At 41.7% G+C, this 22,795-nt stretch overlaps 1 protein-coding gene across 3 annotated transcripts in view; it reads right to left on the bottom strand.

Annotated features, from left to right (window-relative positions):
• FHIT (fragile histidine triad diadenosine triphosphatase) overlaps positions 1-22,795 on the bottom strand; it is a 542,931-nt gene that overhangs the window by 60,552 nt on the left and 459,584 nt on the right. The gene's annotated exons all lie outside the window — the stretch shown is intronic.

Raw genomic sequence — 22,795 nt, 5'->3', positions numbered from 1 at the left:
CAGAAAAAAATAAAAATGGAGGAGAACAAAGCTGGAGGAGAACCAAGCTGGAGGAGAGGAGAGAGAAAAAGGAAGGAAATTAAGGAAGAGGGAAGAGAAGGATGAGCGAAGGCAGCAAAGGGGATGCAGGGCACAGGAGATGCATCTCCTGGCTTTCATGTCCCATCCCTCTGAGAGGACTGTCCCTCCTGTGCATTTTTTGGGATGCTTCAGAAAGCAGCTGTGACTTATCAACTCTACACAGGGTCAGGCTTGTGCTTGGGATTCCTCCAAAAGAAGGGGAAGCACACACATGGGGAAGGGGAGATGGCAAAGTAGGGAAAGGTTTATGTCATCCCTGCTCTCTGAGAACAGCCCTCACTGCCTCTTCCAATAGCAGTGAAACAGAAGTGAGATGTTTGAAGCCTCATTTTATTTGGCCCGGTTTTACTCTAATTTACCCTGGGCTCAGAAACACAGCTTTTCAATCTGCCAGAAAGTTGTTCTGCTGACCCTGAAATGTCCAACTGTTATAGGGGGCTGAATCCAAAATTGATTACTTCAGAGGTCAGACAATAGACAGTTTTATAGTGATATTTTTTTGAAATCTTTCCTATGAACCCTGAGCCTTTTCCTTCCACCTCACGGCAATTCCCAGCAGCTTCAGGATTCATCCTGTGGCTGTGGCTGCTGAGCTGCTGTGCTGGGTGGGGAGAGCCCCCTCCTATGGGGTCCAACAAAGCCCCCCTGCCAAAGCCCCTCGTTCCAGTTCCCCTCCAGCAATGAGAAACACCCCCAGGAAGCACTGGGATTTCTGTCTCCAGCTATTAGACTGCTGCAAATACTGTAATCTATATGTTTATTCTCTGTAGTAAATATGTGCTCATGCTAAATTTCAGCAATCACAAGTGCTTCATCCTTTTCTTTAGCCAGCCAGCAATATAAATACATTTAATTAGTTAACACCCCCTGCCAATTACAACATCTGAGGAAAGTATTGCTGAGATTGTTGGTCCTAATTATTTTAATATTCAGGAGAACCACTTTAACATAACAAGATAATTACTCATGGATAAGGGTTTATGAGAGCTGCAATCCTTTTCTTTATTTTCTACAGTGCGAGCCTAGGCCTAGTTAAATTTCTGGACACATTTTCAATTTAAGATTAAAAATTGTAATTTGTGAGAAATCATCAAAGCACCACATGTTGGAAAAAAATAACTATATGCAATCTCTGTTAACACTATGGCAAAATAAATTCACTGTGTATTACATGTGATTAAGAGTGGAATCTAAGGGAATCAGTTTATTTCTTTTTAAAAATATCATTTTGCATATACTGAATTGATCAGCTGAGAAAAACCCTGACTGTTCCTCGCTTTAGAGAGAACGTGAGTTGTCCTTTATTAACCTGACCTGTGTCCTTTTGTAACCACATAAATCCCCTCTCCCCACTAACAGTCAATGGAACATCTGAGCTACTTTCTCTACTGCCTGAGAAATCCTTAACTCAAATATCTGTTGTTTGCAGTGTGACCATCAATGGAAGAGTTATTCAGCTGAGAAAAGTTTGGTCTTGGTATCTGTTATATGTTAATACTGTTGCATACCCAGAGAGATAACCCACAAGGGTTTTTCACGTGCCAAACTCCAGAAATACATGCATATATTCATTTAAAAAGGGTTTGGCCAGGGCTGTTGAACAATAAATTGTGTGCTGTTCCTTTCATGCACATTCAGAAGGAAGCCTTTCTTACCATGTCCCCAAAGGCAGCTTTAATATATACCCAGTGAAATATTTCAGTGTTTCTGTTTCTCCTTCTGTATTTGTAGCCATGGAAGTACAGCCTGTTTACAGCAGAAATCCACTTTCATAGGATATTTTTCCCTTAAGAAAGTAATTTGACCATAACTCCCATATTACGTATTTGCTTGGTCTCTAGTTGGAAAACGGGAAGATGAGAGATTGGCACCACTGTTAAATATCTCCATTTGCCCTGTGTGTGAAGAAGGGACCTGGTGACACAGCCCTTGATGGGAGGACAGACTGGACCGGCTTTTGGGTTAACCCTGCCCGACCATTTGTCTTTATACTCAGAAGATGGACAGGCCCGGTACCAACTAGAAATAGGAGTTAATCATCAGTTCTACTCCTTTCACTACTGCCACCACCAAACATTAGACCTAACCTTAGGTGAGAGAGGTTGGCTGTTAATTACATGTTTAAATATTGAGGGATATTTTAGAATTTTACTCTATAATCAAAATAAGTTGAATTTATTTACCAGAGTATTTGCCATTTTTAAAGCAGACTACCGGAGCACACAGGAAAAAAAAACCTGTATGAGTAAATATACAGTAACAGAATGGGAAAAGAAAGCTGCTTGATTTAGTGAAGCAAACTTTGCCTTTAGCCCAACAAGTATGCTTTAACTCAGTTGCAAGTGTTATAAAAACAATGCATATCTAAACAGTGGTGATAAATTAGTTAAATTAATCCAAATAATAGGCAAATGTTAAGAACAACATATGTAGAATGACTGCAAAGCTAGATTAATTTAAAATAAAACCCTCAAGTTATGTAACCAATTACAAAAATTGCATTTAGCAGTAAAAGAGCAATCAAAACCAAGAAAAATGCCCTAACTCCAGACATTAAGTGCTGGGGACAGGGACAGGGCTCATAGAGAACTCAGAGATGAGCTGGAAAAGCAATTGAACAGAAATTTTGTCTGGTTTTACTGTGTTATGGAATCAAAATGCTCAGATATGGCCTCATAATACACAGATGAAAGGCTCGTTTCTCCCCAGATGGGGCTCAGTAATCAGATACAGAAAGAGCTATTTTTAATGAAGACCCGCAAAATCATCAAGGCTTAGATGTCGCTGGCTGGGATAAAGCAACGGGAGGCAGACAAAACAATTTGCTAATCTGCCTGGTGGCACAAAGTCAAGCCCGATCGGCACATTTTTCACAGCAAATCACATTCCTTCAGTGGGGCTGGCCCAGAAAGGCAGCGATGCCGAGCCGGGGGGAGCCTCGTGCCAACTGGCACGCATGGCCCTCAGGTGGGACAGCCCGTCCTGCATCACACAGCCATCTATGTTAAACGACAGAAAATACCTGCTGCATTTTTCAGTTTGTCATCCTGACATCCATCAGTTCATTTTGTTTTTTCCATGTCTCCAGTCCAGTCTATTTAATTGTTTCCCAACTGGGGGTATTCATTCAGTGTGCAGGCAGACATCCCAGTAATTACAGCAAAAGTGAACATCTCTCCCTTAACCTCTTATTTTCCATTACACACACTACATGTTCATTAAATTCAGCGTGCTCTTATATGCAAAGCCAACACTACTTTTTAAAATTAAATACTATCTTCTAGTGGTAAATATTTTGAGAAGTGGTGGCAGGGCAGATTTGCTTATCTTTGGAGCACACTAGAATGCTAACCGTGAAGTGGAAAGATACCAAAGAAACAAGCAACAAAACTCCTAGTGGAACGAACACGGTCTCAAGCAAGACAAATAAATAACTTATAATGGGACAAATTTGTGTATTTCCACGTGAAGCAAAACACACGGTTACTTTGCTGTCCAAACAAAGTCAAAGTTTTATAAGACAAGACCTGCAATGTGCAGGTTCTCTGTGGCAGCCACAGACACAACTTATGCATTGGGCACCTGAGATTCACCAAATTCCCCACCTGCTATAAAAAACACCTAGATAACAAATCTGCACAAAGGAGCACTGTCCAATTCCTGGGTGAAGCGACATACATTATTCCAGGCAAAACAAAGTCACGTTGGTCCTGACGGAACAGAAACAGAAGCAAGAGATCCTGGCAAAGCAAAGATACAGTAGAAATCCTATTCTGGAAAAATAAATAAATAAAACAAAGCAAAAAGAACTTTACATCATTCTTGGCAATGAAAGTATATTGTGTGGGTTTGATTTCCTGACAAGAAAATCTGGCATTTGCAGACAAATAGCACCACACAGACACCGGCAACCACTCAGCTCATGCTACAGAGTTGCCAGCCAACCACAAAAGCAAAAAAGCAAACATAAAACCCACAGTAGTTCCGCAAAACCATTTTTGTTTCTTTGTGAACCCTGGCCAAGTTATATATCTCATGCCCACAACAAAGTAAGTCCGTCTTTCCCATAAGCAGGTTTTCACAGGAGTGGAAAATGAGGGAGGGTAATGCATTACATGCTCATTTCAGGAATGCCACGGCTGTAATATTCCCATAATAAATAAATGAAGAAACACAGCTAAGTTTCATAGAAATGTTAAGCACTATTAGCAAGAAGTCAATGTATGGACCTCTCAGCCACAGCAACCTCAAATCTATTAAAAAATAAAGTCATGGCTATTAGAGATATAGGGCATTACCAAATGCCCATTAGCAAAGGCCAGTGAACTGCTGTAAGTGGCTGTCAAATGCGCAATGAGCAAAACTCAATATTTGTCTATAACGCCATTTGAGTTCAGTGTTCTTCTGACTCACCTGAGTAAAAGTCTGGTTTTCAGACACCCTGCTCAGGCTTTTTCTTCTTCATATTAAATTCTTCCTACTGATACTGGATGCCAGAAACAAAAAATAAAAACACACATACAAAAACATTGTTTTGATGATGGTTTACCTTACTGTTGGCAACATGTATTGTTTTGACACTTGCTGCTGCTTTCTTGTCAGATATCTATAAAGCTGAGGATGTGCGAAGGAGGAGAAATCACAGAAATCCAGCAACTTACAGTTTTGTACTGAAATAATCTTTCAGTTCTTGATGAAACAAATAAATTTAAAAGCAGACCACAGCATTTCTAGCATATTGATGATTAGATAAAACCAGCTTTACTGTGAAATAGATGCTGCAGTAGCCAGAGCAGGGAAGAAGCCCCGTGACCAGGGACACAGAAAGCTCTGCCTGAGAGCTGAGGTCAAGGAACTGTGTCTTAGAATCACAGAATGTCCTCGGTTGGAAGGGACCCACAAGGATCATTGAGTCCAACTCCTGTCCCTGCATATGACAACACCACAGTTCACACCATGAGTCTTGGCTGATCTGACCCTACTGCATCAACAAAGCCAGGGGACTCCCCTGGTAGCGAATCCCATGGTCTGACACAACAGGGTGCACAAGAGGGTCAAGAGCCAGGCTCAGAAAATCCCCCTGTATCAACAGCATCAAAAGAGAGATGCCAACAGCCCAAGAGGAGGAGCTCCATCACTTAAATAAAGAGGAAAGAGAGGGATCAGCTATGTCCTGTGTAGTCTCTGGAGAATTCTTAAGAGCCCAGTTTAATGCCAATCAAGCTTAATATATCTTCACACTGGTTTAACTAGGAACAGGACTGGACTCCAAGGAGCCTGTGTGAGCGCAGATGTCCTCAGCTCCCAATGCACTGAACAGAAGCTGGTGGTCCGCGTTCCCACGGCCAGGCACTAACCACCCCCATATGCTATCTCAGTCAAAGTGTTAACCACCTTCAGAGCTTAACATTAACTCCTGATCCAGCCATAAATGAGTTCCCAGCAATAAACTGCTCTGCTTTTTTTTTTTTTAAATCTTGTTCTAATTATTAAAGAGCAAAACACTGATGAACAACACTGATTACTTATTCTAGAAAAAAAAAGTACCACCCTCCAGCTGCTCTGCTGGTGAATCCCCCGCTTGCTGCTTGTTGGGATTTACTCGCAGCCCATTGCATCTGAAACCAATTACTGCAACACCATCCTCAACATTAATTCCCTTCTCCTCTCTGAAATCGGAAGCAATATGGTACATTCAGAAGATAATTTTTCATCTGTCTTCCTAAAGGGAAGATCTCAGCTGTTCAATGGAGATAATGGTAAATGAGTCACCAATTTCAGAAAGTGAAGCTTTCCAATGTCCCTTTATCAGAAATCATTGTCCGAAATTTCAGCTGGTGATTTACGAAACTTTTTTTATATGAATGTCACCAAGACACAGAGAAATCTGTCAGCGCTCTGTGTGATCTTAAAGACAAATTGCAGCAATATCTTGTCAACCAGCTCTCAAACTTACTTCACTGCCTATTCTCATTGCACCTGTTTCACTATTAGTTTTTCTCCCAGAAAACATTTCGCTCAACTTCCTTCAGCAATACTCTCTGAAAATTAAGTATTTATCTTCCTTTTTAAATAAATCCCTTTGTTTTCAGTGAGAAGAAGCGCTTATTAAGTGACTAGAATTATCAGGCGGTTGCATTTATGGTGTGGCAATATTAAAAAGAAAAACTGTGCCACCAGGCTCTGATACATTGGTGAGACGATGTTCTGCCACAGTCGGTTTCGGGAAGGAAAGCCACCCCTTGCCACCTCCCTGCACTCCTGTCACCTGTCACCTTTATAAGCCCTGTTCCTGCATCTGCCTGGTCTCTGCGCTCTGGTGCAGCTGCACCTGTGGTGCACCCAAATGTTCTCCCCCATTAGAGATCCTCGGCTCACACTTCAGCAAGCAGCAAATGTGCTGCCGCCCACCTGTTCCCTTGGACCAGACATCTGAAGAGTGGCTTTTTAAGAGGCAGAGCCTTTAGTCCAAGAGATTTTGCTATAGCAAGTATGTACTCATACATTTTCTGCTATTCAGCAGGACGCTAACAATAAGAGGAAATGAAAAAATCAGTAATTCATTCAATTCACCAAGCAGATGTAACTTGTGCCCTTCCACATAGACTTCCCTATGCTAAATATTAATCATAACAATTAGACCTTCTAGTAGATGACATTGTGCTTTCTCAAATTGCTGCGGAGCATTAAGACTCGCTGCTCGAGTTCTCTGGCGCCTGAACTATTGCATCGCTATGCATAACATTAGGAGAATTAAACAATTCAAATCTGTGCTGTTATGACCAAAGTGACACAACGAAGCAGTTTTCAGTTTCCGTGTCTGTTCTCTGAATACAATCTGAGTCTTTCTAATAATAAATTCAAAACATTTACATCCTGACAAGGCATTATAAAGAAAGTTAGAAAAGCAGCAACAACATAAAACCAAACCCAGCTGAGGATCGGACCTTGCCAGTCATTGAGGTGAGGATGAGAATGAAAAGCTGTATGTTTTCAATAAAATTTTAGTCCAAGTACTCTCAAGACATACTCCTCCACCATATACAGCCTCTATTTTTTGAAACTATCAGGTTAAAATGAAGAACTGTTTGTATGGCCCTTGGTTTTTCCATTATGTTGACTGAGAGGTTACATTTGGCAGTTGCCGTTTGTGGCTCACTGATACCTGAAACAGTGCAGGCAAGAAGTTTTCAGTGGATGAAACCGAAAGAATAATCAATTGAATAAAACTTCCAGCTACTGAATTCAAGTCCCAAAAGAAGGGCCCTTTCTGGTGGTTTTAGTCTGGCTTGGTCCTGACCTGAAGCTTAAGTCCTGAACACATCCTCTGTCCAGGCTGATTTTGTATCAGCACTGCCCTGCACAATCCCCCAGGTGGACAAGCCCTTATTAACACCGTGCAGAGATGGCGAGCAGCTGTACTGCTCCAAGAGGCAACGTCTCACTCCTTTTGTTACCCCCTTCCCAATGCTTGTGGGCTGTGCAGATGAGTCACTGGCACTTGAGACGACTGTGTGCACCAGGGGCTGTAATTTCCCCCCCGTGCAGCCCACTTGTGCTTTGAGCAGAGTTTTCCTGCCCACACTTCAGCACAGGAGAGCTGCCGAGCCCACGGCCAAGCTGAGAGCGAGCTTCGACTGTGAGGATCACAAGAAATTTGCAGCACCGTGTTTGTAGTATCTTGTACTCTGTTGTTCCCAGAGAGAACGCCTTCACTTTTACTCGCAAGATCTTTGTGTTCCCCACCACAATCAAGGAGAGGAAATCTGACTGTAGACCTTTTTGTTCTATACTATCATTTCATGTTGGTTTGGTGTGTTAATCAAAGTGTCAGTAATGGCTGCAAAGAGAACTCATTCAGTTCTCAAATGAAGAGAAATCTGAGCTTTCTAGCACTGGCACATTTTCCAGTGTATAAGCTTTTTCACCAAGTAATTATTTCATTTTCCAGAAAGATTACTGATTACATCACGTTGGGAAAAACTAAGAGAGGGGCCCTTTATCTTCCCCATGTTTTTGCAATTCTTGTACAAACTTATACTTGTTACCATGAAAAATGACAAATTTGCCATCTGATCAAAATGTTAACAAGGTAAGTGTCAGTGAGATGGATCACTGACTGTCACTGCAAGCCAGAACATGAGGATACATTGATATTTCTCAATATATTCACTGCTTCCCCAATGTTCGCTAACAACATTTCTACTGTGAGTGTAATAAATCACACAGAAATAACAAGCTGCATAGGATCTCTAGGATATGATAGATTTGTCGTAATAGCAGTATCTGCAAGGTAGAAAACAATTGGTAATGATCTATAGAAAGACCTAATCAACTGTCATTTGCTATAATGTGGCAGATGAAGCAAAGATATGAAATCCATAATGCTTCTTTAGCCACTGCCCCCCCAGCACATACACACGCATCAAGTAGGGAATAGTAAAAAGAATGAATGAGCTTTGGGGTCGCAGAAGTAGAAAAGAAAGTTAATAGCATGCCCTGGATGCAATCATTAAATTATACACTGCTGAACAAGGCAAAGGATAATCATAGAATCTGCACAGTCCTGTAACAATGACAAAAGCTTTTACCAAGCCTGCTCCTCCCCCTTTGCTTTATTTCTTTTTCATCAGTTTCAGTATCTTAAAAAGCACTTATGTCAGAGTGAAACCAAATGCAAGTGGAGCTGGATAACACAACAAAAAGCCGTCCCGAGTTCACAGGGGACCTCAGAAGACTGATAGCAAGATGTGCCAAGGCTCTCTATGTGTTTTGTGCAGTTCCAGAGATCAAAAACAAATGGCTGGTTTGCATCGGACTGTGCCAGGCCCCAAACTGGCTGCTGAGGCTTTAGTGTTCCTTTGCCTGCTCCCATGTGGGAGCGAAACAAACGCCTTCCAGCAGACACGAGCAGGACGTGCAGTTTCAGTTTACTGAAACACAGAAGTTTATCAGAACTACCTTCCAAGGAGCTCAAGTGGTGCCCAGGCTTAAAGTCCAAAGTCTTACATTTTTATAGACTGAAATACCCTCTTCTCCTCATTGCATTCTCCATTGCCATCCACCTGCAATAACTTCCAGGTCAAGAACTAACACTCTCACCTATTACCCCATAAACTCCCCAGGTTACACCACAGATTTTTCTTGCTGGCCACATCAGCCAAGCCTCTCTGGAGAACAGGGCAGTGTAGTGCAGGCAAGGGGAATCTTGGGTTTAAAACTTCAAAAGAAAAGTTCAACACATTTTTATAAGAAGTAAATGGACACTTCTCTTATTTTATCTTTTCATTTTTTTTTTCCCCACAAAGGCTGGTGGAAGAACAACGGCTGCTTTGCACTACTTTGCTTGCAAATCACATTTTGCTAAGTGAATGCATTTTTGGGAGCAGGGGGATGCCACGCTGCCTCAGCACAGCGGTGCTCTGCTCCAGCATCCTGCCCAGCAGCTGCTGCAGGGGAATGTGCAGGAAACCTCGTACTGGGCAATTATGGGAAAACCTGTTCAGATCCAAATTCTTCTCCCAGCCCCTCTATCAGTCAATAAAAATTGGCACATCTTGAAACATGGAGGTTTGTATTTTCTCAAGCGCTTGTTTCAAGTCCTTCCTGATGTTTGTAACTTAGTGTTTTCCATATCAGAGAGTTTTCTAAAGGCCATATTTTCACAAATTCTCATCTTCCAGCGCTAAAGCAAGCTGGACTCATTTTGGAAAGGGCTCAGCTCTTTGGTGAAAGGGAACTGCTGCGTTCTTTTGCAAATCTGTCCTTAAAGGGTCACAACAGGAGCTGTTCTGTGTTGAGCAGTTTTGAAAATCCATCCTCAGTGGGAGGTGCTAAGCCTTTGGAAATCTGGTGCTCAACACTTTTGATAATCTGGTTCCAAGTTAAGTAATAGGGGCCAAATTATGTGATTTAGAGACAGAAATTCCCTACTGACAACAGTGGAGATTTCCATTCGGTGATGAATGGCTCAATAGGATTCTGGAATAATAGACCCATGAAAAGTGGATAATGCAACAAAATAAACATCAAAGGGTAGGACTTTCCTTTTCAATCACGTCCCCTTGCACTCTATATAAAAGGACTGAAATATTCTGACATGAAACAGGGAGAAGGAATGTTCAACTGTACAGCCCTGTATTCTCTTCTAAGATTAAAACACAGCATTTTTTAGGAACAGTGTATTCATATAATATATAATGGGCAGTTTACATGTTATATAAGACCCTGATAGTATTTGGACCAGCCTCATCTCATGTGCATGGACATGCACCAAAGAGAGAAGAGCCTTACATTTCTCCAGCTCTGTTCTACACTGGGAGCAAAGTTCTCTCAGTTGAGCTCATCTCCTCTTTGCTTACGAACAAATGAGCTCCCTCTCTCTCCCTTAAATATTTTCAGCATTCAACAACTTCTATCCACAATTCTGATCAAAGGTGAGGTTTGTGCACAATTATTTTATGACTGCTTGCGGCATTTTTGACTGAGAATTTCAGGAGAAACTACTAGTACTCGGATGAGCTTGGCCACCACAGAGCTTGAACCTCAGGCAACTTATCCACATTCCCATGACAGTTTTGGCCCTACTTGGTAGCATGATTAAAACCTCTGCTCTCCACTTCTGCTGGAATATCCTGTTAAAGGGCTGCCTGTGCATTTAGAGGGGTAGGTTTAAGCATGGAGCTAAGGAGCGTAGGCATGTTGTGGGCTGGATGGGAGTACATCGTGTTTCCTTCATGGCCCCAGGTCTTTTCCAAAGCCCTCAACAGAAGACTGTTACTCACAGGTCCCTGTAACATAGCCCGACACAGGGGCACACAGGTTTTTGGTGGCCACAGGAACAGTCTGTTCACAGGACCTGAAGACACTGTTATGAGGACAGTGGGAAGAAAACAGGGTTGCATGCTGGGGAGAAGAATTGGGCACTGGGCTAGTTACTGGAACAAGGTTATTTAGCTGGTGTTAATGCTATCTTTCTGTTGCAGAACTTATTTGTCTTGGTGAAACCATCGGTGAGGCAGAAGAGACTGAGACATGGAAGGCACTGTACCCCAAATGAGGGGAGCAAGGCAGAGGATCAACATTTTCATCTTACCAGAGAAAAACTGGTTATCAAGATGTAATTTGCTAATAAATGCTGTTCCGTGTAATTAAAAGAAACCAACAACAAACAAAAATGACTGTGGACCAGCAGGAAACAAGACACTCTCCATGAAGAGTGGTAATTCAGAGAACACCCACCAAGCGGCCCACCTTCCCCATTCTCCCTCTAGAAACAGACCCATTTTATAAACGGTGATTAAGGCACTAAAGAAAAAACTATTAACATGATTCACATGTAGAAAACAAGGTTATTAGGAGTAGGGATCATTTCAGCACATTGTTCTCCTTAATAAGCATAGCAACGAGTAATTGAGTTTCAGGCAATCTCCAAGGTGGCGCTTTGTTGAGAAAACAGAACTTGGCATGATGTCTACTTTTCCTTTAATTACACTGCCCTAATGAGCAACTTTCTTTACTCTCAGCAAATTTATTTCTTCAGAAGAAGCAACAGTAATAAATGTGTAAAAAGGATCACCAGGTAGTACCAGAAAAGAAAAATCAGCAGCTTAAAATGACAAGAGGTTGCTAAAAGTGGTGGAAAAACACCAGATTGTTCTCAGCTTCATTATGTTTACTGCACTTAAAAGTGAAATAAAGAAGGTTAATCAATGGAACACATTATCTAACCTGGGAACTGTCCTTGTTCTACTGGTATTTTTCTTCCGCACGTGTTCACGAGAGCCACCCAGAAACACAAAGTGCTGATACATGAGTCTGAAGCTCCTCTGCTCGCACGCAGCAGAGGGCAATCGTGCTTCATGCCCTTGTGCAAGACCAGAGGAGAAAATCACATGTCAATAACATCCTACTGAGTGTTGACACCACTCACTGCAACTTCATAGAGGAGGATAAAGGGCTGGCTTTCCAAAAGTCTTCAAGGCATTTAGACACTTGACTCCTGTTCAAAGCCAATGGCAGGCAATGTCCCAGCTGTTTTGCTTATATTTTTTTAGAAAATTCCACCTGATAATCTACTCATGGCAAAGGACTCCCTGGATGTGCCTTTCTGGAGCAAAAAAAGAGCTGGGACACTCCATATATGTGTTCATTCTTACCACTTTTTCCCTAAACATTTGGTATGAGAGACCACATCAGTGAACGCGGACCCCCAGTCCTACCTAGTAAAACCACTTTTATCTACAGGTGGGTGAACATGTCACCTCTTGTGAGGTGCCCTGAGTTGTCTTCCTTCACAAAGGTGCAACTGCTACAGCTCACAGGTCTTAGTTGAATTAAGCCAGTGTACTCCCAGGTGACAGTCTGACTGTAAATGCCAGTATTATTCTCCAGAAAAAAAAGCTGAAGCAAAGTTCTTTAGAGCCATCCAAGTTTTCAATATTGCTCAAAGCTGTGGAGCACATCCCAGCATATCTATCGGCTACCTTAAGGCCACAGAATGAACTCCACGTGTTGAATTACCGCCCATAGCTGTAGATGGGTGATCAATCCACCTCCCTCCTTTTGCTTGTTCAGAGATTCATGGATGTATCCGCACTCAGCAGCTTTACCCTGTCTCACTCCATAACCTCACAATATCCCTTCACCTCTCTGCATCGCACCTGCCAGTACCATTACTTAATGCACACACAGAGCTGGCAAGAACCTTAATTAACATATGTACAAAAAAAATACTCTGAGGTCTCCAAAACCAGGCACTTCAGATGCAGAAGTGTTGAAGGAAATGATCTTCAAATAGAAAATCTGAAAGTGCGAGAGGAAGCAGACACCTAAGACCTTAAGTGTTTATTGCAGCTTTATGTATTGTTATTTCTTCAGCCAGCCTGCCACAGAAATGGCAGGGGTATGGGAAGAAAGTATGTTAGCACTTAGAGCCTACTCATAAATGCATTAAGTGCAACTATTTTACTGTGACAAAAAAATCAGGAGGAGAACAGAGTCCCTTCTCCTGGGGAGCTAATCTCAATTACTGCTCACAATCACGCTCAGCTGAAGAAAAACCTGTGTAGCTCTCGTGCTGTACGTGATGTGGCAGTTGTGTGTATTTGCCACTTCAAAAACACTAACGTAATGAACGAGAACAGACTTTTTCCTTACAAAAAGGAAGAAACAGTGATCGTTTAAGAAAAAAAAAACAAAACCAAAAAAAACCACAATTCTAAAAATAGGCCTTCCATTAAAAATTCTATTTATTGCAATACCTTCCCACTTCCACAGAGATTACAGTCCCTAAAAGCAAGTTGCCAGGACACAGAAGTAATTTACGTTGGCAAAAGGGAGATAGAAGTGCTTAGTTGGATTTGCTTTTATGTTTGCCACAAACTCATGATCAGTTTTTGCAATCAAATGCAGGAAGGGGTTCTTTGCCAGCCCCATTCACAACGCTGCAACTGTCTGGGCAATGCGGGACAAAGGCCGCCCTTATTTCCCTGGTTATAGGAATACCTGGTGCTTGGATAGCTATAATTAGGTTGCAAGTCAGCCAAGTGGGATTTTGAGGCTTATTTCTTCCTGAAGCATTAAGGGCTGCTGCTCGATGTGGGCACCAATAAACACTTTCTCCATTTTGCAGAATGTAAAAGCTGAAGTTTGGGGAAAATGCTCTGCTGCTCGAAACCTTTTCAGTGGCTCACAGCAATACAGGGAGGCGCTTTCAGGGAAAAGAAGATGTTAGCACACAAGTTAGCTGTCAGAAAGATAAAAGTTTTCTGTACATTGAAAACAGCTACACAAACTGTTGTTGAAAAGAGATCATACATTTCTGGTAACTAATTACATTTTGGAGGTGTTTAAGTTTTGCCCCCTGAAGGAAATATCATTAGCTCCTCTCTACTTCTGAGGATCCTGTGTTTTAAAACACACACTTATTTCCACAGAGAATTAACAATTCCGAAGACTTCGCAGTGATATTGGCATTTTAAAGCTCCCTGCAACATGACATCACCAGTGTGGGAGATAGGGAGTGCAGAGGAGGCAATGAAGCTGGTGAGGGGCTGGAGCACAAGTGTGATGAGGAGTGGATGAGGGAGCTGGGGCTGTTCAGCCTGGAGAACAGGAGCTGAGGGGAGACCTTATCACTGTCTGCAACTGCCTGAAAGGAGGTTGGAGCATGGAGGGTGTTGGTCTCTTCTCCCAAGGAACAAGTGATAGGACAAGAGGAAATGGCCTCAAGTTGCGCCAGGGGGGGTTTAGATTGGATATTAGGAAAAAATTATTCCCAGAAAGGGTTGTCAGGCATTGGAACAGGCTGCCCAGGGCAGTGGTGGAGTCGCCATCCCTGGAGGGGTTTAAAAGGCATTTAGACGAGGTTCTTAGGGACATGGTTTAGCGCTAGAGTTTGGTTATAGTTGGACTCAATGATCCTGATGGTCTCCTTCCAATCAAAATAGTTCAACAATTCTATGATTCTGAAGCTCTTCACAGCCCCACCCCAAGGGACACCTTCTGGTTTGAAGTGTGGTCACTGATCTGCTCAGGGCAGCGCTGAAACCCACCTGTCCCTGCAGCACCACCCTGCGCAGGGTTAGAAACGCTCGCTCCGAAATTTGAGGGCTGGAGAACAGTAGGAGAGAGGGGAGCAGACTCTCACATCATCAGGAGGGAAATAGACTTTTAAAAAGCCAGTTGGTGTCTGTGCACAACAATGAAGCTTTATGTCTCTATAAACTGACAAGTCAAATTGTTCTCCTGGGCCCAATTCTCAACATCAGCGCCATTTGACGGTGATAGCTGCCTCCTGCCTCTGCAGCCTAATGGCTCTGTCTGCCAGGAAGGGCAGGCAGGATGATTAAAATAAGCATTAACAGAATGGTTTGGTGATTAGCTTCTCCCTCTCTCTTTTTTCTCTTTGCTTTTTTTTTTTTTCCTTACATATACTTTTGGTCTGTCAAAGCCTGCTAAAGCCTTTTCTTCATTAGCAGTGTACTTAACAAGTGTAAATTTAAAGTATTCATTTTCTTAAGGCCAAGGATTAAAGCAATTAGGGAAAACCGCTGCAACCTAGCACTCAAGTAAGTTCTTAACAAGGAAAAGACACAACGGTGCTTAACACATTCAAGCAAAACCAAATTGTGTATAATTATCCTGACACTGTCCAACTAAACTTTCACTTTGCTGCCATGATTTGTTAAAATGTCCTTTCTGAAACTGAGATAAACTTCTTTCCTAGTACGCATACAGGTCTGACATCTCTTTGGACTATCTTCATGGCAAAAACATTGCAACAAAACTGATGTCCACTCTCATTCTGTACCCATTTTACCATCAGTCTTCGCATGGGCTTCGTCCCTCACCAGGTTTGCCCATGGGATACCTGAGCCCTTGCAATGCCAGCAACCACCCAGTGTACTTGCATCTTGGGGACCCAAAATAAAATGATTTGGAGCAAATGCCTCTAGAAAGGGAAGCCATACTCCTGCAGTATTTAACCTAAAATAATTTTGTAGCTTTGCCTTTTATGCACATTAAGTCCTTCTTAACATATGGCGATGATGGTATAGAAGGGGCCTGATCTATCTTTGGCAATGAATTTTTTAGCTACCGTTTTAAATGCACCAAACTGAGACTTGCCTATGATAAACTCTGTAGCATTTTTGCCAGACCCCAAGCTGTAATGTAAAGTGTTGTCTTCTACAGAAAGAGGTGAGGTGTTAACTGTGAAACCACAGCAAGCTGGTAACAGAAAGGTGTTAACTTTGGAGCCTCAGGGATGACAATTTATATTTCAATGTTGTTAACTGTTCCACTGATGACTGTTGGAGCAGAAACACTGAGCAAAGGCGTGACATAATAAGATCTTGAAAACTTATTTCTCGTATCTATATGTTTTTTCACTCTTTTGACTCAAAAATAAATTAACTTGACCTTGCAGGTATTGGTAAACACATCCCATCATACGTTTATTTACTTCCCAACCAGGAAGAACACTTAGCTCGATTAATATACCTCCACCTTCATTTTAAAAGTCATATCTAGAAAGTGACAGATCCCATCACATCCGAATCACTGATGCTGCTACTTCCGTGCTGGGTGAGCCAATGTAACCGCCAGCAAAAAACAGTTCAGACGGTGTCTCCTATGAGATGACAGCTTCCCAGGTACCCACCACTTGAACTTCCACTGGATAAAGCTGATCCCTCAAAATACTGTGATCCACATTTGCGAGATAATAGATAAAGGAACTGCTCCGAATTGCATGGTACAAAGAGTTTTTTCCTTGTGGGATCACAAGCTAAAATTACAGCATCTTTACATTGCTGCATGTGGGTCAGGGGGCTGAGTCACCACGAGCTACTGGTCACATCAGAACCGGTCCTACGGATTGCGAAGGGACCCTCCAAATCCTTGCTATCGGTAGAACAAAGTGCTGAAGCCACCTGTTGTGCAGCACATTGGATTTTAGTGCCATTCAGTTTGAGTTACCAACTAGCTGCTCCTATATCCTGAACCTTAAAAAGAATGCATGGGAGTATTTCATTTTAAGTTTATGGCAACATTTTCAGCTTAGAGAAGAAAAATTTCTCTTTGGAAAATGCCAGCTCCCTGATAGTTTCTTTACTTTCTATCTCATCAATTCCAAAAAGTTGAGTATCTAGGATACTAATGGGGTATGTTCTCCCCACCAGCCTGAATTCAGTGCACACTGTGCATCAAAGGATAAGCAGAGGTCTGGAGACAGTTTTACCTTGGGGACTAGGAATACACAAAAAGCACTTGAGCAGTTAAGCAAGTCCAAGCGGGGACAGAGTAAACAGGCCTGAGAGTTTATTGTTAGTTTTAATCCCTTTATCACCAACTTGTCTTTGGTTGGAGGTTCTTTGTCACTAAGTCTCTTGCCAATGAACTACCATCAAGAACACAAACGAACAAACACTTCATGAGCTAAACATAGTAAACATTCAACAGAAGGGGCCAAGAGATCTTTTGTAATGGTCACAATAATTTGTCTCTACTACATTATAGATTTAATGTAAGTAATTTCTGGAAGCTGATATTTCTTACCTATGAGGAAAACAATAGTAGAAACCTCGAGGCAGGAAAGGGTAAGAAGCAGCAAGAGCAGTGATGGAATGCAGAGACACAGCTGGGCTAGAGGTCAATGAGACAACACAGTGATATGTAAAATGTCTAATGTACATTGCTTTCCAGCCAAAGTCGAGGTGTAAGTGCATCTGTGTGATCATGAGGGATGGCTGACTTAATGGGAACCCTTCTAACCACTTCTAATTCATTCCTATAGTTGAGCTGATTCAATTTCTCTAGATCGGATGGAAGATACCAGTGAATGAAATGGCTCTTAATCAGATCTGATTACGATATCCTGCCATCTTAAAATAAGTAGAGCAATGTACACAGCAGACAGGAAGGTGTCAGAGATGTCAGGTATCAAATTAAGAAATGCCTCACAAGGTTGGAGAGGGCAGAAAATAGCACAATCAGTGGGGTTCCTATCTGGGGAGATATATGTGACAATAGGATGTCTGCCAGTATTCCTGCTGGGCCCTACTGACAAATTCATCCAGTTTGCCTTATGTAGGTTGGGCGAACGCAAGAAGCTTGCAGGGCATGCCAGCAGTCTCCAGGGGGTTTCAAATCATGAGCACATAAATATCATGGTTGTAAAAATAAATCATCCTGTTTAACTCAAACAGGAAATTTGTTTGATGGGGGAAAAAAAAAAAAGTAGTAGTTTCAGGTCAACTCAAAAAGACTTTTTGTCCATTCAGCTACCAAATCCAAAACATAATTATTTGCACACTTCTAGCTTCTACTGCAATACTCTCAGTTGGAAATGTTCACACACAGTTAATCCGACTTGCCCTGCTGGAGTCACTATAATATCACAAGACGCATGAAGCAAATGGGAAAGGCTTATGCTCCTTGGCCAGCAGAACCTCCTCTGATGCTCAGTCAGAAAGAGCAACCATGGCAAGACCAGGATAAAATCCACAGCCCCCTAGGAAGAATTTATTTGCTGCCGCATCAGAAGAAGATGGGGAAATAAACTTGTACCTGGAAAAAAAGGTTGTGTTTGGTTTTTAATACCGATTTAGATTCCCTGCTGCATCCCTCCCTTTCCATGGGTTTACCCATGCAGGGTGCAAAGAAAGCAGAGTCTGGCCCCAAGGGAGCTCAGATGCAGCAGACTGATCTACCAGCAGACTACAATATATTCCCAGAAGGTGCAATATAATTCTGAGGCCAAGGAAAAGCCTATTAGCTCTGCATGCCGTTAATTTTCATGAATAGTTCAATCCAATGCTCACAGAAACCATTGGACGTCTTTCCATTTTATCTAGCAGGACCAGGATTAGAGTTTATTTATCTTTTCATTAGATACGTTATCTTTAAGTAGGAAGCAGCCCATACCGTTCAGTGCAGCTGTGCACGTTTCAAGCCCTCCATCAGCTCTGTGCCCAGCAGCACACGAGATGCTGTCTGCAGGTCGCAGTGAAAGCATGTCACAGTCAAACCACTCATGGAGAATTAAACTTCAGGCTTGTTTGACTAAACTTCTAAATTCACCACGGCTCCCTTGTTTTGCCAGCCTAAAGCAGCAGCCCAGCAGGTTCTTGAGTCACATGCCAAAATGCCTCCTTTATCCTCCCAGGAATTGGAAATGATTACTAATAGGTATTCTTGCTGAAATGATTTAACATAATGTGCTGAATGAGATCACTAAGTCAAAATATCTTTCCTTAAGTGACTCTCTCACTGCTTTCCTGAATGCCAGAGGGGAAGGAGGCCAGCATGAAGCAAATTCTTTTGCTGGCTTCTGCGTTTTACAAAATCTTTAAGTTACTGCAGAATTCACATCAGGAAGTTTCACCCAGGCTCATTGCAAGAGGTGAATGATGCAGATCTGGCAGGCAGCCGGAGGATGGAGACAGAGGGGTTTGGGTTAACTTCTCTCATTCATGCTTCACCCTTTTGCAGTATTTTCAGTGCCTTCCAGTCTAGGTTGGGAACTGATGACAGGTGAGGAAATGAGGTGGGCATGAAAAGCTGGTGAGGGGATGGGCACTCTTTGCCCTTCATGTGCATCACTGTTGCAGGTGCATCTGTTACAGCAGGATGCGGCCACCAAGTGGAACACAGAACTTGGGGAAGAACAGGAGTTTGTACCACTAAACACATCGCTGCATGCCAGGGAGGCTCAGGGTTTTACTGAGAGGCTGCCCTTACCCATCCCAGTCTGTCAGCCTCAAAACTAACTTATTGAGGTCAGTACTCATAGCAGCAGTATTGCAGACTTTTGATTCAGTCTTCCTTTCTGAGAAAGTCCCAAACTCTCTGGCCCAGTCCAGCTATTACCTGCCAACCTAAAGGATGATGAATGTTATTTATATTGCGGTAATGGCTAACCACTCAGTGGAGACCAGGGACAGGCTGTGCTATGGACTTTTCGCACACACACTGAGCGAGGACTGCCCACAGATGGCTGAGTGCATGAAACTGCTGAGACGTTTCAGGATAATGTTCTTGAACGCCTTGGACACGATGACCTCCAACAATTCTGCAGCACTTGTGCTGACTGCAACAACACGGGGTGCTATTCTACAGTAAAGATGTTCATTAATACCGAGTTCTTATCAGTCACTGTGACATGCCCTTACAACAGCAAAAACTTGTCTGCTTCAAAGCAGGCAACTCCTTCATGGGAAAGCCTTTAAGCTCCTTGATTAATAAATGTAAAAATATTAATCTATTTTGAACTGAAGAGAGAATATAGAGGAATAAAGATGTATTCTAACTAAAAGTTTTCCTAACATTTAGCTGCTATAGTTTTGCTGTCCAAGAAATAAAGTGAATCAAGGAGTAAGAACTACTCAAGATGTAGATGAAAAAAAGTGATCCAGCAATAGTAAAACACGAAGGGTCTGATCCTACAAAAAAAAAAGCCTGTGAGACCAACTTAACTCTGACATGTGTACACTTGCAGGATTAGGCTTCAAATAATTAGAGGAAAATGTAAGAACCGAAAAACTGTATCTTTAGCTTTCCACTACAGTAAACCCAAGGATGGACAGCAAATACTCCCTGGAAATACCCTCCAAAGAAATAGCCCTGCAAAGATGCAGGGGAAATACATCCAAGTCATTAAATGCAGATTTTTTTTTCATTATTAATGATTCTCTCTGTATATTAGAAAAATCACACAGTGACTTCTTTTATATGCACTGATGTACAGAAACCTAAAATATTAAGTGACATATTCCACCAAGAAATGCCTTAGAGCAGGTGCTGTAGAATAGGTGTCAGCCCCTCTTCTATCCCTCCTACAATTAAAGTTCCAGTATTGAAGTTCTAAATATATATCCAGAAACCAGCACATATTCGTGTCCATCAGCAACCTTATTAAAACCCAAGTGGTAAAGATATACCTTTCCTTTAAGTATACTCTTTACACTTGAAAGCTGCTTTAGATGAAGCTATGTCAGAGCTTCACAGCCAAAAGCCTGAAAATACCAGAGCCAAGTAAACAGGCTAAGCGGGGATCAACCTGATATGCTTTTTCTGTCTTTTCAATCAGATGAGCGGTCACTTCCAAACAGAACGGGAGAAATAAAACATACGGCGAGAGACTGCAAGTATTTTCTATCTGTCTCAACTCTAGAAGTCTCCTAAGAGGACTGATGTCTCAACATCTGGGCATTCCTTTCGCTGTCAAACACTCTGAGAGCAATGGGATTTGTCAGCAATCTGCTGAGCATACACAGATGACATCTGCAGAGCTTGGAGAGCTCAAAGGCATTTACGGGTAGATAGGGGTTTGCAATAGATGTGTTGAACCAAAGCTGAGATCCAGAATCTGTGAAAATTGTGCCCAATAGCTCTAAAGCCTTTAGCTGCGGTAGTTAAACAGGCACCACATTATGCAAAATTTAGCCTGGGTGTACTTTACAATTACACAAATTGCTTAAGGGAAGCTCATCAGCCCCCATGTCACACACTACAAGGAAAAGGCTGTTGGGATGATTTTGGAAGGTGATCTTTGCTGCCTAAACTACAACTCCATCTATCGCTCAAACATATGGAAATGAAGCATCATTTATAAACACGTTTTGGATTGTCCTAAGTGCAAATTTAATGGATTATGGATTTAAAACTCTCTGCAGCATCTACATCGCACCTAATGGTACTCTGTCCCTCCTAGATTTTCAGCTTGTGTCCCCACCATGATCTACATATCTTCCTAAATATTTTAAAAGCTCTTCTTGACACAGGGATATGTCTTGTTGGTACAACACAGAGATGCATTATATCACAAGATTTTTGCCTTACTGACATAGCCTCCAAGTGATTTCCAAAATCAGCTGCATTTTCAATAACTAGTCCATTTTGTATTTTTCAAAATAAATTTATCCACTTAGCATATTGCTTAAGCCCCACCATCCTCCAATCCGGCCAGCAAAAGAACTTTGTATCAAACTTTTTATAACACCAAATGTGTTCTTTTTTTCCTTGTCATTCTAAGAAATGAAACCTTCATTCAGCTACAGTCTGTACAAAAGCACATTAGCTCTGTGGTATGCAAGAATAGCTGGGTAGGTGCTGAGGCTATACATTCTTCTGCTAAAAGATAAATTAACACAGCTGTGCCTAAATATTTTTGTTTTCTATGTCTGCTACAAGCAACACCTACAATTGCTATAACTGAAAATGACAAGATGAAAACATTTTTCACCAATTTGCCATCCTTTTGCATTTAACAAGACTAAATGTGTAGTCTAGTTCATTAACAGAGTTTTGCCTGTTTGTATTTACATATAACAAGGGAGAAACAGATGTGCTAAAAAAAAAGAAGAAAATGGCATTGTAAATACATTAAAAATGGAAAGAGAGTTTGTGGGTTGCTGCAGCATCTAAAACTACTTAGCACATTTCAAAAGTAAAAAATGTTAACTTCCAAGTTGCCTCACTTAACTGCTTTCAATTACAGCAGCGCATACCATGGCCATCATGTATTTACATTTGATCTCCTTGCTCAGCAGTCTCATTATAAGGTTTTTACTTTCATTAGTGGGACTCTCAGTCTCTACCTGTCATGTGACTGGTCAGTAATAAACTTTTTTCACCACTTTTGCATAGTTAAGTCACTAGAAAACTTCAAAATACACTATTTTTTTTGCAAGTAAGGAGTTGTCATCATGTATATATCACAAAGAAAAAAATACAGAAGCACAATATGTCATGAATTCTCTTTCAAGCAGATTATATTACAGTAGCACTGAACAAGCTTATATTAATTACTTTCAAAAAGAGGAGGAGATGACATATTTGAGATAGAGGATCCTACCAAACCACGAAGAACCATCCGTAAATCTAACAATAGTGCAAATTTTTCATTAACTCATTGTGACAGCTGTCAAGCTGGGGAAAACTTTTTGTTAATGCCAGTACCATTGTTCATCTGAACAGAAACCAGTCAGTCACACTGCAACAGCTTATGTCCCCAGTTCCACCATACAATCTGCACACATGCGTATATTACAATGTAAATTAAAGAGCAATTACATGTATATGCATAGCTGTACTTTGATTTGTAGTTTTGGGGCTGCAATGTGATTTGTCCAGAGCCGGAGCAGAGCCCTACAAAAAGCAGGGCAGAAGGCAATTTGTGATTATTGAGCTGTAACGAGCCACCTGTGTT

This window comes from Streptopelia decaocto (assembly GCF_964273445.1).
Source record: "Streptopelia decaocto genome assembly, chromosome: 8".
Classification (NCBI taxonomy): domain Eukaryota; kingdom Metazoa; phylum Chordata; class Aves; order Columbiformes; family Columbidae; genus Streptopelia; species Streptopelia decaocto.
Note: the sequence above shows the minus strand (reverse complement) of the source record. Positions and strands in the feature narration are given on the sequence as shown.